Source organism: Equus asinus, chromosome 12 (genome assembly GCF_041296235.1).
Source record: "Equus asinus isolate D_3611 breed Donkey chromosome 12, EquAss-T2T_v2, whole genome shotgun sequence".
Classification (NCBI taxonomy): Eukaryota; Metazoa; Chordata; class Mammalia; order Perissodactyla; family Equidae; genus Equus; species Equus asinus.
In genome coordinates, this window is record NC_091801.1 from 7,012,098 (window position 1) to 7,026,306 (window position 14,209).

The window sequence follows — 14,209 nt, forward strand, 5'->3', positions numbered from 1 at the left end:
TTCCCCCAGCCCTCAGCTCCTAACACATTTCCTAAAAGCAGAGTGATAAACAGACCTCTTTTAAGTCAAACATCCATGAACTAGCTAAAATCCTTGGTGAAAAGGAAGAAAATGCCCCCAAAGAAGATCTGTGGAAGCAAGAAGCCCTTTTGAGTGCATGTCAAAGACCTCCAAATCTGCCATTTACAAGACAAGTGGTAGCTCCTTTGTCCCAGCTCCTTAAAGCTTCGTGATAATTGACCTATGTCACATTTTGAAAAGAGTAACCCTGCCATTATTGGCCTAGCAACTAATAGTTATTTGTATAGTAATCAGTAGTTATTGTTACTTTGATCTTTCCTGGAGGCATTCCATGGAAGCTCGTCAGATTATTATGGTACCACCCCACAGAGCACACTGGGTAGTCTGACTATAATCAAGACATCTAACTAATGGCCCCCTCTGTTGATTTTAAACCTTAATAAATTGTTTGTTATCCAATTGAAACCAAGAAAAAGGCATAGAGTGCCCACTCTGTGCAAGATACGGACTAAGGCACTAGAGAACACAAAGATCCAGACTGTGTGGCTCCTCCTGCCTCCTGGAAGGAACAGACTTGTGTACGTGGAAAACTAAAATACAAAATTGTACAAAAATTCATCAGTTAGCTACTGGCACAACAATGCTGAGTAGCAAACTGCTCTAAAGTCACTTATATATTCTCACTCGTTCCTATGCGGGTTGGCTGGGGGGTCAGTTGATCTAGACTGGCTTTGACAGGGATGGGCTTCAAAGTGCACGTTGGGTTCAGGTTTGTTCCCGATGGCTCTCATCTTCTCTGGATCAGCAAGCTCTCTGGAGATTGTTCTCATAGTGATGGCAGAAGTGCCAGAGGGACAAACAGACCCCACGAGGCCCCTTGAAGCCCAGATTTAGAGCTGGCACACCACCACGTCTGCCCCATTCCACTGACTGAAACAAGTACCATGGCATGCCCAAAACAATGGGGTGAGGAAGAATACTCTACCTCTCAAGGAAGGAACTACAGTTTCAACTCTTAAAGGGCATGGATGCAGAGAGGAGTGAAGTCCTGGGAGGAATGATGCCAACTACCACAGTAATACAAGAAAAGCTCAAAGTGTTGGGCACATAATATGAGAGCAATAATTCTAACTGCAGAATCAGTTGTCACTTTCTGGAGAGCATAGAATTTGAGATAGCCTTAAAGCGTGGGTAGAATTTAAATAAGCCACGCTGGGGGTTTGGGCATTCCAGGTGGAGTGAACTCTAAAGAAAATCATGCACAACACTGACTTTAATATGAGAGTGAAAAGTCTTCTGGGGTGGCGGAAGCCCCAGAACAAGGGGTTATTGGAAGGTGGAAACTAAGGCCAGGCAGGCAGTTTAGTAGTTCTTAAACATTTTGGTTTCATTTGAGAATTTGTTGAATGTTTTGAAGCTCTATTCTAGAAAAATGCACACTTAAACATTGACATGCAAGTTCGACCCTGTAAATATATGAGAGGGAAGGAGACCGTTTTGGATTGGAATCAACTCCTGAATGGCCTTGAATGCCACGCCAGGAGGTTTGACCTTTGTTCAGGGGGTAATATGGAGTCATCACAGATTTTTGATTTGGAGAAGGGGAAAGGTCATGATTAGAGCTAAATTTCAGCAAGATCACGTAAATGGGAATTTGAAGAATGGAGTAAGGATGGTCGCCAGAAGGGGAAGAGGACGAAACTAGAGTAGACAGCCCAGCCAGCCACTTGGTAATCATCCCAATAAGAGGACGGTGACTAGGAAAGGAGATATAAAAAGGAGGGAATGGACTGGAAAGAATTTGCAGAAACGGAATCAAAAGAACCTAGAGTTCAGGTTGGCAAAGAGAAAGACAGAGGAGACAGAGGTTTTGTGTACATTCTTTCTCAAATCTCTCAGTGCCCCAAGAAGCAGGTATTACGATTTCCATTTATAGTTGAGATAATTGAATTACAGAGTAAGTAGCAGAACGAAAACTTTAACCCATTTGGCAGGCTGCAGAGTCTCTGTTCCACGTCATCCTCCCGCTAAAGTATGTTTCATGAGTGCAGCTCTCTGGCTTTCCATTGTGTCCGCAGTGCCTGGCACAAACTCGCACGTAGTAGGAGCCAATGATATTGACCCAAGAAATAATTAGGTGAATAAGTGGTGCTGTGAGCATGAATGCTATTGTGACGGAGCAACGGGATATTTGAATGTCTTCTCGCCGTGATGAGTAATAACCCTGCTGTTAAGGCAAGAATTACGGAGTGATGGGTGGATGTTGGACTTCAGACATTTCACACGTATTTTTTCTACTTAAACCTTTCCCTGCCAAGGAAGCTTTTACATTAGCTAAAAGCGTTCGGAGAGGCTTAACTACTGGAGTTATTTTAAGAGTATGGAATGCCTTTGCAACTTAAAAATGGAAGTGTGATAAAGTTTAAGCAGTGTTTTAATTGGCCTTTCTTAGTTTTCCCCGAGGCAGAGAAACCAAACCAGGAGAGGAAGCTGCCAGCGAATAACAGCAAGCAACAAATCTTGCTGATCTGGCCCTTAGGTATTGTTCCTGACAGCACATGCCTTCCATGTAGAATTTAATATGAAGCTCCTTTAGTAGATAAGACTGAGGAATATTGTAATCCCAGTTTGAAGAGACTGTTGAGTTCTTGTTTTCAGATTTTAGGAACAGACGTGCTTAAGGATACAGAACAGAGACCAGTGCCAAAAATGTAACTGTTTTGCTTGAAATTGCTAAATTATGAACAACAGCAGTTTCCAAATGACTTAAAATGGATTACTTGAAGTTTTCTGGACATGCAATTAGACGTCTGTCCAAAAACAACTCCTGTGGATCAGTTCTTGACATAATAAGCTTCCTAGGAGCTATCAGTATCAGTTACGGCGTTTAAGAAGGGTAGGTGTCGGGCTGGCCCCGTGGCCGAGTGGTTAAGTTCGCGCACTCCGCTGCAGGCGGCCCAGTGTTTCGTCGGTTCGAATCCTGGGCGCGGACATGGCACTGCTCGTCAGACCACGCTGAGGCAGCGTCCCACATGCCACAACTAGAGGAACCCACAACGAAGAATACACAACTATCTACCGGGGGGCTTTGGGGAGAAAAAGGAAAAAATAAAATCTTTAAAAAAAAAAAAAAAAAAAAGAAGGGTAGGTGTCTTCTTGAATACTTTGGCTGCAGCTGCTAGAAGGCTAAGGGAAGATGACTCTGGGTGATGCAAGGATAGAGGGTCTCGGATGAACTAAGATTCCTTCTGTGAGTCGTCATTTTCTTTTTAAGTGACCTGATTTCCTTGGACTCTATCAAGGGGAAGAAGCATTTTAGAAAGGAGGCTGGCAGAAGGGTATGGATCCTGTTAAGTGTTGGAGAGAATATGAATGTTTTTTGACCTATAAGCACCAAGACCTTTGAAGTTAAACTCTCAATTCCAATATGGCATGTGACTTGGTTTAATGCTCCTGTTCCTAGTTTTGAGAATGAAAGATGGAAGAAATGAAATGATATCCAGGAAGCCCCCCTGAAAGGAGTCCCCCACCGCTTGTCATGAGGGGTTCCTTGTTTGTTAACCTCTGAATCAGACTCAAAACCCAGGCTGCTCATTAGAGTCTCCTGGGAAGTTTTAAAAATATTAATCTCCTAGGCCCACTTGAGAGATCCTGATTTAATTAGTCTGGGGTGGAGCTGGGCGTCTATATTATTTTTAATAAAAGTTCTCCCAGGGAATCTAATGTGCAGGAAGGTTTGAAGAATGCAGGTATAGACAGCAAGTCTCTAAAAGGTGGGAGTGGAGAAGCCTCTGGCCTCACGCAGCCCTTGGGCTTCATGCTCCCTAGGAGCCCCACATCCTCAAAATAGAAATTGGAAGCCACAGTACAGAGTGGCCCAGCAGTGTGCCACTCTCTTCCAAATAGCAAAATCACTGCCATAAATGAGCTGTTGCCCAGAGATGCTGTGGCCCCTGGAAGCTGTCCTGAGTCTTGCAGAGCCCTCCTGTTGGGTCTCAGTGCCCCTCTCATGAGAAAAAGAATAAAACGCTCACTTTGGGAACACAAAAACATGTGTCTCAGATAGTCTTATTGAAAACAAAGGACAAGGGCTATTTAATTCACATCTTCTGTGGGCTTAATAAATTAATAGTGATCCTAGAAATGCATCCTTCATTTCTGCCTATGAGAACAGGGCAGTGAATTATTCTCTTGTGATATTATCTCATTCTCTGTCCCATCTGATAGACATTAGTATCTGAATGCAGAGTATACTTTTTTGGCCTGTGTTTTTTAATGAGTAATTTAATTTGATGAGTCAGAATTTTGGGTTTTGCAGCCAAGAAATATAATCAGCATGCATCCATAATTCTTTTTCATCTTAGAAATCACTATTGTTTCCATGGAATCAGTTGAATTGATGAATATTAAATCTGACTTCTCCTTGTGTGCACAGAGGCAAAATGGCAGAAAGGAAAGATCAGTGGCAACAGAAATGTTTTGTGTTAAACAAAATATTTATACTAAGCTATCACAGTCCTGGTCCTAACAGCCTCCTGCCACCACCCCCTTTAAAGGACCTATATGTTACTCACAAGTGCACTTAAGAGATGACTTACCAGTCAAATGGAAACCAGTGGTTGCTGAGAGAAATTCAGCTTGGGGGCCCTCTTTTTTTGAAGAAAACTGCTGATGTAAATATATGAAGCCAGTAAGACAAAGATCAAAGGCACGCAGAAGAGGCTGGCCAGAGGAGCTCATCAGTAGCGTCCAGTAATCTCATGGACTGAGATTGGCTAGAGGTGCTAAAAGTATCCGGGCGGTCACCAATACCTCCTTGGAGCCTTGGGAGCAGTCACTGGTTCATTGATCAAGAAGGAATTAAAAACAAAATCCAACACCAAAAATCCCAGAAAGTTTGATACTCAAATGAACTTGAAAAAAGTCTCATGGACCAAAGAACGTACAGCAGAGGCCAAAGTTTTGAATAGTGCAGAATTTTCTCTTGATTCACTCACTCATTCAACAAATATTTGTTGGACGTGTCAGGCTCTGGGGATAAGGCTGCTTTTCATCAGTGTTGATAGAATTTCATCTCAAAGGTGATGGAGGTTCAGGAAAATGTTTTCCCTCTGGTGCATTTCATTTTCATTTGCTTCAGTAGGATTCCTCCTAAGTCAAATATGATTCTCCCTTGACTCTACAAATGCCCCACAAGACGGCAGTTTTCACAGACAGTAAGAACACGCATATAGGGCTGCAGCTGCTGGTGGAAGAGATTGGACCACGACTGCAGACGGCTGTGTGGTTTATCCAGGACAAAGTGGCAGCAGTGTTTTCAGGCCGTCTCTGATGCAGCAAGTTGCGGGGGTCATTTTAGGATTGCAATGTATTCTTGTAGAACGTGAAGCAAGACTGTGGGGTGAGGCTTGTGGCCCAGCCATCCCTGTAGTGTACCCACCTACGTGGCACCAAAGAGGGTGTTCTCCTTCATGTCAGCATCAGAGAGTAGGAGGGCACTTTCTCAAAGTACAACACTCACTGAAATGAATCTTAGACAATGACGTTGAGACATGACTGGCTTCTAAGATGATAGTGAAGACATAATTGCTACTAAAAACAATTACAGATTAAAGAGATTCCCCTAAATCATCTATTACTGAAGAGGCTCATTATTTGAAATTATCTTGTTTATTAGTTTACTTCTGTTTTTTATTTTTATTTTTGTTTTTATAACAGTAACATTGGATTAGAACATTATGTAACTTTCAGATGTACATCATAATATATTTCAAATTCTATGTAGATTACATCATGTTCAGCACCCAAAGACTAATTACAAACTATCACCACACACATGTGCCTCATCACCCTTTCCCCCGCTCCCTCCCCCCTTCCCCTCTGGTAACCACCAACCCAATCTCTGTTGCTATGTGTTTGTTTGTCATTGTTTTTATCTTCTACTTATGAGTGAGATTATAGGGTATTTGACTTTCTCCCTCTGACTTATTTCACTTAGCATAACACCCTCAAGGTCCATCCATGTTGTCCCAAATGGCCCGATGTCATCATTTCTTATGGCTGAGTAGTATTCCATTGTGTATATATACCACATCCTCTTTATCTATTCATTCCTTGATGGGCACCTAGGTTGCTTCCAAGTCTTGGCTATTGTGAATAATGCTGCGATGAACATAAGTGTGTATGTATCTTTATGCATTTGTGTTGCATTTCATTTGTGTTATTTAGCCAAGTTCTTTGGCTAAATACCCAGCAGTGGAATAGCTGGATCCCATGGTAGATCTATTCTTAATTTTCTGAGGATACTCCATGCTGCTTTCCATAGTGGCTGCACCACTTTACACTTCCACCAGCAGTGTACGTGGGTTCCCTTCTCTCCACATCCTCTCCAACACCTGTTTTCCTGTCTTGTTAATTATAGCCATTCTGACTGGAGTAGGGTGATATCTCATTGTAGTTTTAATTTGCTTTTCCACGATAGCTAATGTTGTTGAACATGTTTTCAAGTACCTGTTGGCCATCCGTGTATTTTGGAGAGATCTCTGTTCAGATCTTTTGCCCGTTTTTGAGTTGGGTTGTTGGTTTTTTTGTTGTTGATACGTATGAGTTCTTTGTATATTTTGGATATTAACCCCTTATCCAATACATAGTTTGCAAATATCTTCCTCCAGTTGTTAGGTTGTCTTTTGGTTTTGTTGATGGTTTCCTTTGCTGTGCAGATGCTTTTTAGTTTGATGTAGTCCCATTTGTTTATCTTTTCTTTTGTTTCCCTTGCCCAGTCAGACATGGTACTTGAAAATATGCTGCTAAAACTGATGTCAAAGAGCACACTACCTATGTTTTCTTCTAGAAGTTTCATGGTTTCAGGTCTTACACTCAAGTCGTTAATCCATTTTGAGTTGATTTTGGTGCACAGTGTAAGATGATTTTGTACTTTCATTCTTTTGCATGTGGCTGTCCAGTTTTCCCTACACCCTTTATTGAAGAAACTCTCCTTTCTCCATCGTATGCTGTTGGCTCCCTTGTCAAATATTAGCTGTCCATAAATGTGTGGGTTTACTTCTGGGCTCTCAATTCTGTTCCATTGATCTGTGTGTCTGTTTTTGTGCCAGTATCTTACTGTTTTGGTTACTATAGCTTTGTAGTATATTTTGAAATCAGGAAGCATGATGCCTCCAGCTTTGTTCTTTTTTCTCAGGAATCCTTTGGCTATTCGGGGTCTTTTGTTGTTCCATATAAATTTAGGATTCTTTGTTCCATTTCTGTGAAAAATGTTGTTGGAACTTTGATAGGGATTGCATTGAATCTATAGATTGCTTTAGGAAGTATGGACATTAACGATGTTAATTCTTCCAATCCAAGAGCACGGAATATCTTTCCATTTCTTTGTGTCTTCTTCAATTTCTTTCAACAATGTTTTATAGTTTTTGGTGCCAGATCTTTCACCTCTTTGGTTAAGTTTATTCCTAGGTATTTTATTCTTTTTGTTGCAATTGTAAATGGGATTTATCCTTAATTTCTCTTTCTGCTACTTCGTTGTTAGTGTATAGAAATGCAACCGATTTTTGCATGTTGATTTTGTATCCTGCAACTTGACTGTATTCATTCATTATTTCTAAAAGTTTTTAAGTGGATTCTTTAGGGTTTTCTATATATAAAATCATGTCATCTTCAAAGAGTGACAGTTTCACTTCCTCTTTTCCAATTTGGATCCCTTTTATTTCTTTTTCTTGCCTGATTGCTCTGGCTAAGACTTCCAATACTATGTTAAATAAGAGTGGTGACAGTGGGCATCCTTGTCTGGTTCCTGTTCTTAGAGGGATAGCTTTCAGTTTTCTCCACTGAAAATGATATTTGCTGTGGGTTTGTCATATATGGCCTTTATTATGTTGAGGTATTTTCCTTCTATACTCATTTTCTTTAGAGTTTTTGTCATAGATGGATGCTGTATCTTGTCAAATGCTTTCTCTGCATCTATTGAGATGATCATGTGATTTTTATTCTTCATTTTGTTAATGTGGTGTATCAAGTTGATAGATTTGTGGATGTTGAACCATCCCTGCGTCTCTGGAATGAAACCCCCTTGATCATGATGTGTGATGTTTTTAATGTATTGTTGTATTCGATTTGCTAGTATTTTGTTGAGGATTGTTGATCAATGTTCATCAGTGATATTGGCCTGTCATTTTCTTTTTTTGTGTTGTCCTTGTCTGGTTTTGGTATCAGGATAATGTTGGCTTTGTAGAATGAGTTAGGAAGCCTCCCTTTCTCTTCAGTTTTTTGGAAGAGTTTGAGAAGGATAGGTATTAAGTCTTCTTTGAATGTTTGGTAGAATTCACCAGGGAAGCCATCTGGTCCTGGACTTTTATTTTTTGGCAAGTTTTTGATTGCTGTTTTGATCTCCTTACTGGTGATTGGTCTATTCAAATTCTCCATTTCTTCTAGATTATCCAATTTGTTGGAATATAGCTTTTCATAGTATTCTCTTATAATCTTTTGTATTTCTCAGATGTCTGTTGTAATTTCTCCTCTTTCATTTCTGATTTTATTTATTTGAGACTTCTCTCTTTTTTTCTTGGTGAGTCTAGCTAAAGGTTTGTCAATTTTGTTTATCTTTTCAAAGAACCTGCTCTCAGTTTCATTAATTTTTTCTATTTTTTTTAGTCTCTATTTCATTTATTTCTGCTCTGATTTTTATTATTTCTTTCCTTCTGCTGATTTTGGGCCTTGTTTGTTTTTCTTTTTCCAGTTCCTTTAGGTGCACTGTTAGATTGTTTATTTGGGATTTTTCTTGTTTGTTGAGATAGGCCTGAATTGGTATAAACTTTCCTCTTAGAACTGCTTTTGCTGTATCCCATAGATTTTGGCATGTTGTATTTTCATTTGTCTTGAGGTATTTTTGGATTTCTTCTTTGACTTCTTCATTGACCCAATCATTGTTCGGTGGCATTTTGTTTAATCTCCATATTTTTGTGGCTTTTCTGATTTTCATCCCGTAGTTGATTTCTAGTTTCATACCTTGGTGGTCAGAAAAGATGCATGGTATTATTTGGATCTTCTTAAATTTATTGAGACTTGTTTTGTGGCCTAATATGTGATCAATACTGGAGAATGTTCCATGTGCATTTGAAAAGAATGTGTATTCTGTGGTTTTTGGATGGAATGTTCTATATATATCTACTAAGTCCACCTGGTGTATGGTGTTGTTTAAGGCCAGTGTTTCCTTACTGATCTTCTGTTTGGATGATCTATCCATTGGTGTAAGTGGAGTGTTAAAGTCCCCTACTATTATTGTGTTACTGTCTATTACTCCTTTTATGTCTGTTAATAGTTGCTTTATATATTTAGGTGCTCGTATGTTGGGTGCATAGATATTTACAAGTGTCGTATCCTCTTGTGGATTGTTCCCTTTATCATTGTTTAATGCCCTTCTTTGTCTCTTGTTACAGTTTTTGTTTTAAAGTCTATTTTGTCTGATATAAGTATTGCTACCCCCACTTTCTTTTCTTTGCCATTTGCATGGAGTATCTTTTTCCATCCTTTCACTTTCAATTTGTGAATGTCCTTAGTTCTGAAGTGTGACTCTTGTATGCAGCATATACATGGGTCTTGTTTTTTTATCCAATTAGCCACCCTATGTCTTTTGATGGGAGCATTTAGACCATTGACATTTAAAGTAGCTATTGATAAAAATGTATTTATTGCCATTTTGTTACTTTTTTTTTCCAGATGGTTTAGTAGTTCTTCTCTGTTCCTTTCTTCTTTATTAGTTTAATTCTGTATTATCTGTCTTCTTTCTGTCTTGTCCATAGGGGCGAGTACCTTGTCTTATTCACCCATACCCAGACTAGTTGCCTGATAGGAAGTTTATTAAATATTCCATGACTGATCTGGATAAATGATGATATGGATGATATAAACCTGGGAGGGACATTGGACACCACATCCCAAAGCTCCCCACTTAGTGGAATGACCAGCTGAACTGGAAAGGTGATATTCAGGAGCAATAAAGATGAAGTCCATTATCTGGGCCCCAGTTCCCATCTGCACAAGGGCAGGATGGGGCAGACTTGGCTTACTGCAACACCATGAAACACTTAGAGGATTTAGTTGACATTAAATTCGGTATGAGTCCACAGTATGAAAAGCAAATGGCCAATGTCATTGCTAGAAATGAGTCTCCCATTACAGTCAATTGACTTTCAACATGGTGCCAAGACAATTCAAGAAGTGTCTTTTCAACAAATGGTGCTGAGACAATTGGAATATCCACATGCAAAAGAAAGAAGTTAGACCCCTACCTCAACCATATTAAAAAACTAACTCAAAATGGATCAAAGATCTAAATGTAAGAGGTAAAACTATAAAACTCTTAGAAGGAAATATAGAAATAAGTCTCACGACCATGGGTTAGGCAATGGTTTCTTAAATATGACACCAAAAGTACAAACAACAAAAGAAAAATTAGATACATTAGGCTTCATCAAAATTAAAAACTTTAGTGCTGGGAAAGACACTATCAAGAAAGTGAAAAGACAGCCCACAGAATGAGAGAAAATACTTCCAAATCATATATCTGATATTGATCTAGTATCCAGAATATATAAAAACTCTTACAACTCAATATTTTGAAAGATGACTGAATTAAAAAGGGCAAAGGAAGGGCTGGCCATGTGGCCAAGTGGTTAAAGTTCTGTGCTCCACTTTGGTGGCCCAGGTTCACAGGTTCAGATTCCGGGTGCAGACCTACTCCAGTCATCAGCCATGCTGTGGGAGTGACCCACATGTAAAGTGGAGGAAGATTGGCACAGATGTTAGCTCAGGGCAAATCTTCCTCACACACAAAAAAAGGCAAAGGACTTAAATAGACATTTTTCCAAAGAAAAATGGAAAATAAGCAAGTGTAAAGATGTTCAGCATCATTAGTCATTAGGGCAATGTAAATTAAAGTGATTTCACACCTACTATGATAGCCATTATCAAAAAGATGGACAATAACAAGTATTGGAGAGGATGGAGGAGTTGGAACCTTTATACATTACTGGTAGATTATAAAGTGGTGCCGCCATTTTGGAAAGGAAAGGAAAACAGTTTGTCAGTTTCTCATAGAGTTACCATATGACCCAGCAATTCTACTCCTAAGTATATACAAAAGAGAATTGAAAACACACGGCCACACAAAAACTTGTATATTAATATTCATAAAAACATTATTCATAGTAGCCAAAAATGTGGAAACAACACAAAAGTCTATCAGCTGATGAAGGGATAAATAAAATGTGATATAGCCGTACAATGGAATATTATTCAGCAATAAAGATGAGAAAGTTCTGATACATGCTACAACACGGGTGAACCTTGAAAACATTATGCTGAGTGAAAGGAGCCAGTCACAAAAGCTCACATGTTGTATGAACCCATTGATGTGAAAGCAAATCTACAGAATTGCTCTCTGTCATCCTGGAACACTGAACTGCATAAGGAAAAGGCTAGTGTTGCCTCCACACAAAGGAGAACTTTCTAAACATTGAATTGTCTGAAAAAGGCTGCTCCCTCTGCGGTTGATGTGTTCCTCACCTGAGAGCAACGACTCAGTGTCCACGTGGTGAGGATGCTGTGGAAGAGAGCGGTGGCTTCAGATGACAGGTTGGCCTAGCTGACCCCGAGATAGTTTTCCTATTAATGGATTCTATCATTTAATCCTAGGAAGCTCTTCTGGGTTGTAACTGATCACTCAGATCTCATATGCCTGGAAGTCTGTGACACTTTTTTTTTCTTTATGCATTTATTACCTTCCACTTTCTCACATTGAAATATACCAATGTTTTTGTCTATTTAGTATACTGTTAAAATATCTTCTGAAATCCGTCCTTATCAACTAGATGTCAGGATCATCAGCAAACCTAGAAATTTTTCTGTACCCTCGTCCAGATCACTTATAAAATGGTCCCGAGCAGCAGTTTCACAGGGACTCAGCTGTTGACACGTCTCCATCCAGAGAGGTGCCCATCTGTTTCCACCATTTTTTCTGTCTCTAAACTGGCTCTTTATTCATGACACGGCTGCCTCAATTCTGAGATAACTCTTTTTAAAGGCATTTTTAAAACCTAAAGGGATCACCTTCAGTGTCCTTCCTACCACAGCTTGACTTGCTCAGGAGCCATGCGTCGTCTAACCAGCTGGATACTATAGCTAAACGTCATTTGGGAAGACGGAGGGCTGTGAGCCACTCGTTCACGGCTTCCCCTGTATCCACATGCTTATCTATCTCCTCAAACAGTTATAACAGATGAATCCTGCATAATTTGCTTTTGCAGAAGTTGTGTCATTTACTTAGTGTTCTGTGGCCCCACCCTTTCAATTTCACCAGCTTAAAAGGTGAAAAATCTGGGCCTCAATAGTTGAGGTTTCCACTATCCCCTGGGAGCCCTACTTATTAAAAAATTATGCTGTGTTCTGCCCTTTAGCACATGGCCACTAAAGACAGGTTATAAATTTTGAGCTCCCCAGATTCTCCCTGAAGTTTCTTTAAAACAGTGAGATTGTAACCTGTTGGAGGATATGCGTCAATTTCAGCAAGCTACAAAATAATATGATTTCAGTAATATACGAAATCTTGTCTGCATGTATATATACATTTTTCCTTCCTGGTACAGAGTTTTCACCTGACCTGCCATTCACAGAGGGTTTCTCTCCGTCTAGTGTATGTGACCAAAACGTCATTAATCCCAATATCCATGAGACTATTGCTATTTGCTTCTCTTCACTTCCGTTGCCACTGCTGCTACTGTCAGAACTGTCACTGTCATCGGGACTGTCGTTGGTCTCCACCTGCCCAGTGGCTGCTGAGTCACAGCCTCTGACATCTGTCATCAGCAGGCCAGAACACGCGCAGCTCTAGAACCAATTTGGATGACAGCTGGAAGCATCCTGGGAACCACTGTGGGTGGTATCAGGAAGAGCTGTGTTAGCCTAGGCCTGAGATCCTGGGGGCCTCGCAGGGCTGCAGTATGCCCCACGTTCACCAGGGTGAGCCTTTGCCCACCCTGCTTCCATGCTGGCCCAGCTCATTCAGTGGGTGTCACTGGTCTCCAGCTTGTGATCAGCTGCACTCGCATGTCGGGCACCCTATCCACTTGCCTAATTGTCACCCTCCTTCCCCAGCATACTGGGTAAAAACACTGCCTTAGTTCAGGCTGCTTTAACCAAGTACGTAGACTTGGGGCTTAAACAACAGACATCTATTTCTCACAAGTCTGGGGCTGGGAAGCTCAAGATCAAGATGCCAACTGATCTGGTTCTCGGTGAGGACCCTCTTGCTGGCTTACGGGTGCAACCATCTGGCTCCGTGTCTCCTCTTATTATCATAAGGGCACTAGTCCGTCATGGGGCTCCACCCTCATGACCTCATCTAAACCTAATCACCTCCAAAGGCTGGACCTCCTAGTACCATCACGTTGTTGTTAGGGCTTCAAATATGGATTTGGGGAGGAGACAAACATTCAGTCCACGACAGACACTTCCTGTGGTGTCCAGCTGCCTGGCTGGGAATCCAAGCTCCAGCTTTACCTCTTTGTGCCTCAGTTTCCTCATCCCTAAAAATGGGGATAACAATAATATTGGCTTCATAGAATTAGGAGGATTAACTGAGTTCAGTAAAGGCTAGAACAGTGGCTGCATAAATGTTAACTATTATGATTTATTTAGGGACGTGGATTATACCCTGGATTTGACCCAATAGGACCATAACCCAGGTAACTCTTGGGCAAATACTGGCATGGGCCTCGAACGGTTCTAGAGACTGGAAGTCCTCCCAGATGCTTTATTTAACTTGACTGTCTTATTCTTCTGTACCATGACAGCAAGTGTAAGCCATGCTTGGTAAGGAAAAACACATTTGCAGACAGCTGGTCCTCAAAGAATGTATCTCAGGGAAGCTGCTGAAGGTGTCCCGCCTGGGGATTTTTGAGCTTTGTCTAAAAGGAACAAGATCCCTGTGTTAAACTGTATAATCACCAAAAAGAAACAGTACTCATGGAGGGCTTGGAAGGGCACCACTCAGATCTCCTTTCAAGAAAAGCTGCTGCTGTGGGAACTCAGTTGGTGGACGGTCTCCGACCCCCTGCCACTCCTTTGCATCTGTGGCCACCAAGACCATGAGCTTCCTCTAATGGGCAACATTTGCTCA

General features: G+C 40.8%; 1 protein-coding gene and 1 long non-coding RNA gene across 3 annotated transcripts in view; one reads left to right on the top strand and one right to left on the bottom strand.

Annotated features, from left to right (window-relative positions):
* ZNF704 (zinc finger protein 704) overlaps positions 1–14,209 on the top strand; it is a 202,659-nt gene that overhangs the window by 137,679 nt on the left and 50,771 nt on the right. The gene's annotated exons all lie outside the window — the stretch shown is intronic.
* Positions 1–14,209, bottom strand: part of LOC139039875 (uncharacterized) — a 139,419-nt gene that overhangs the window by 47,250 nt on the left and 77,960 nt on the right. The gene's annotated exons all lie outside the window — the stretch shown is intronic.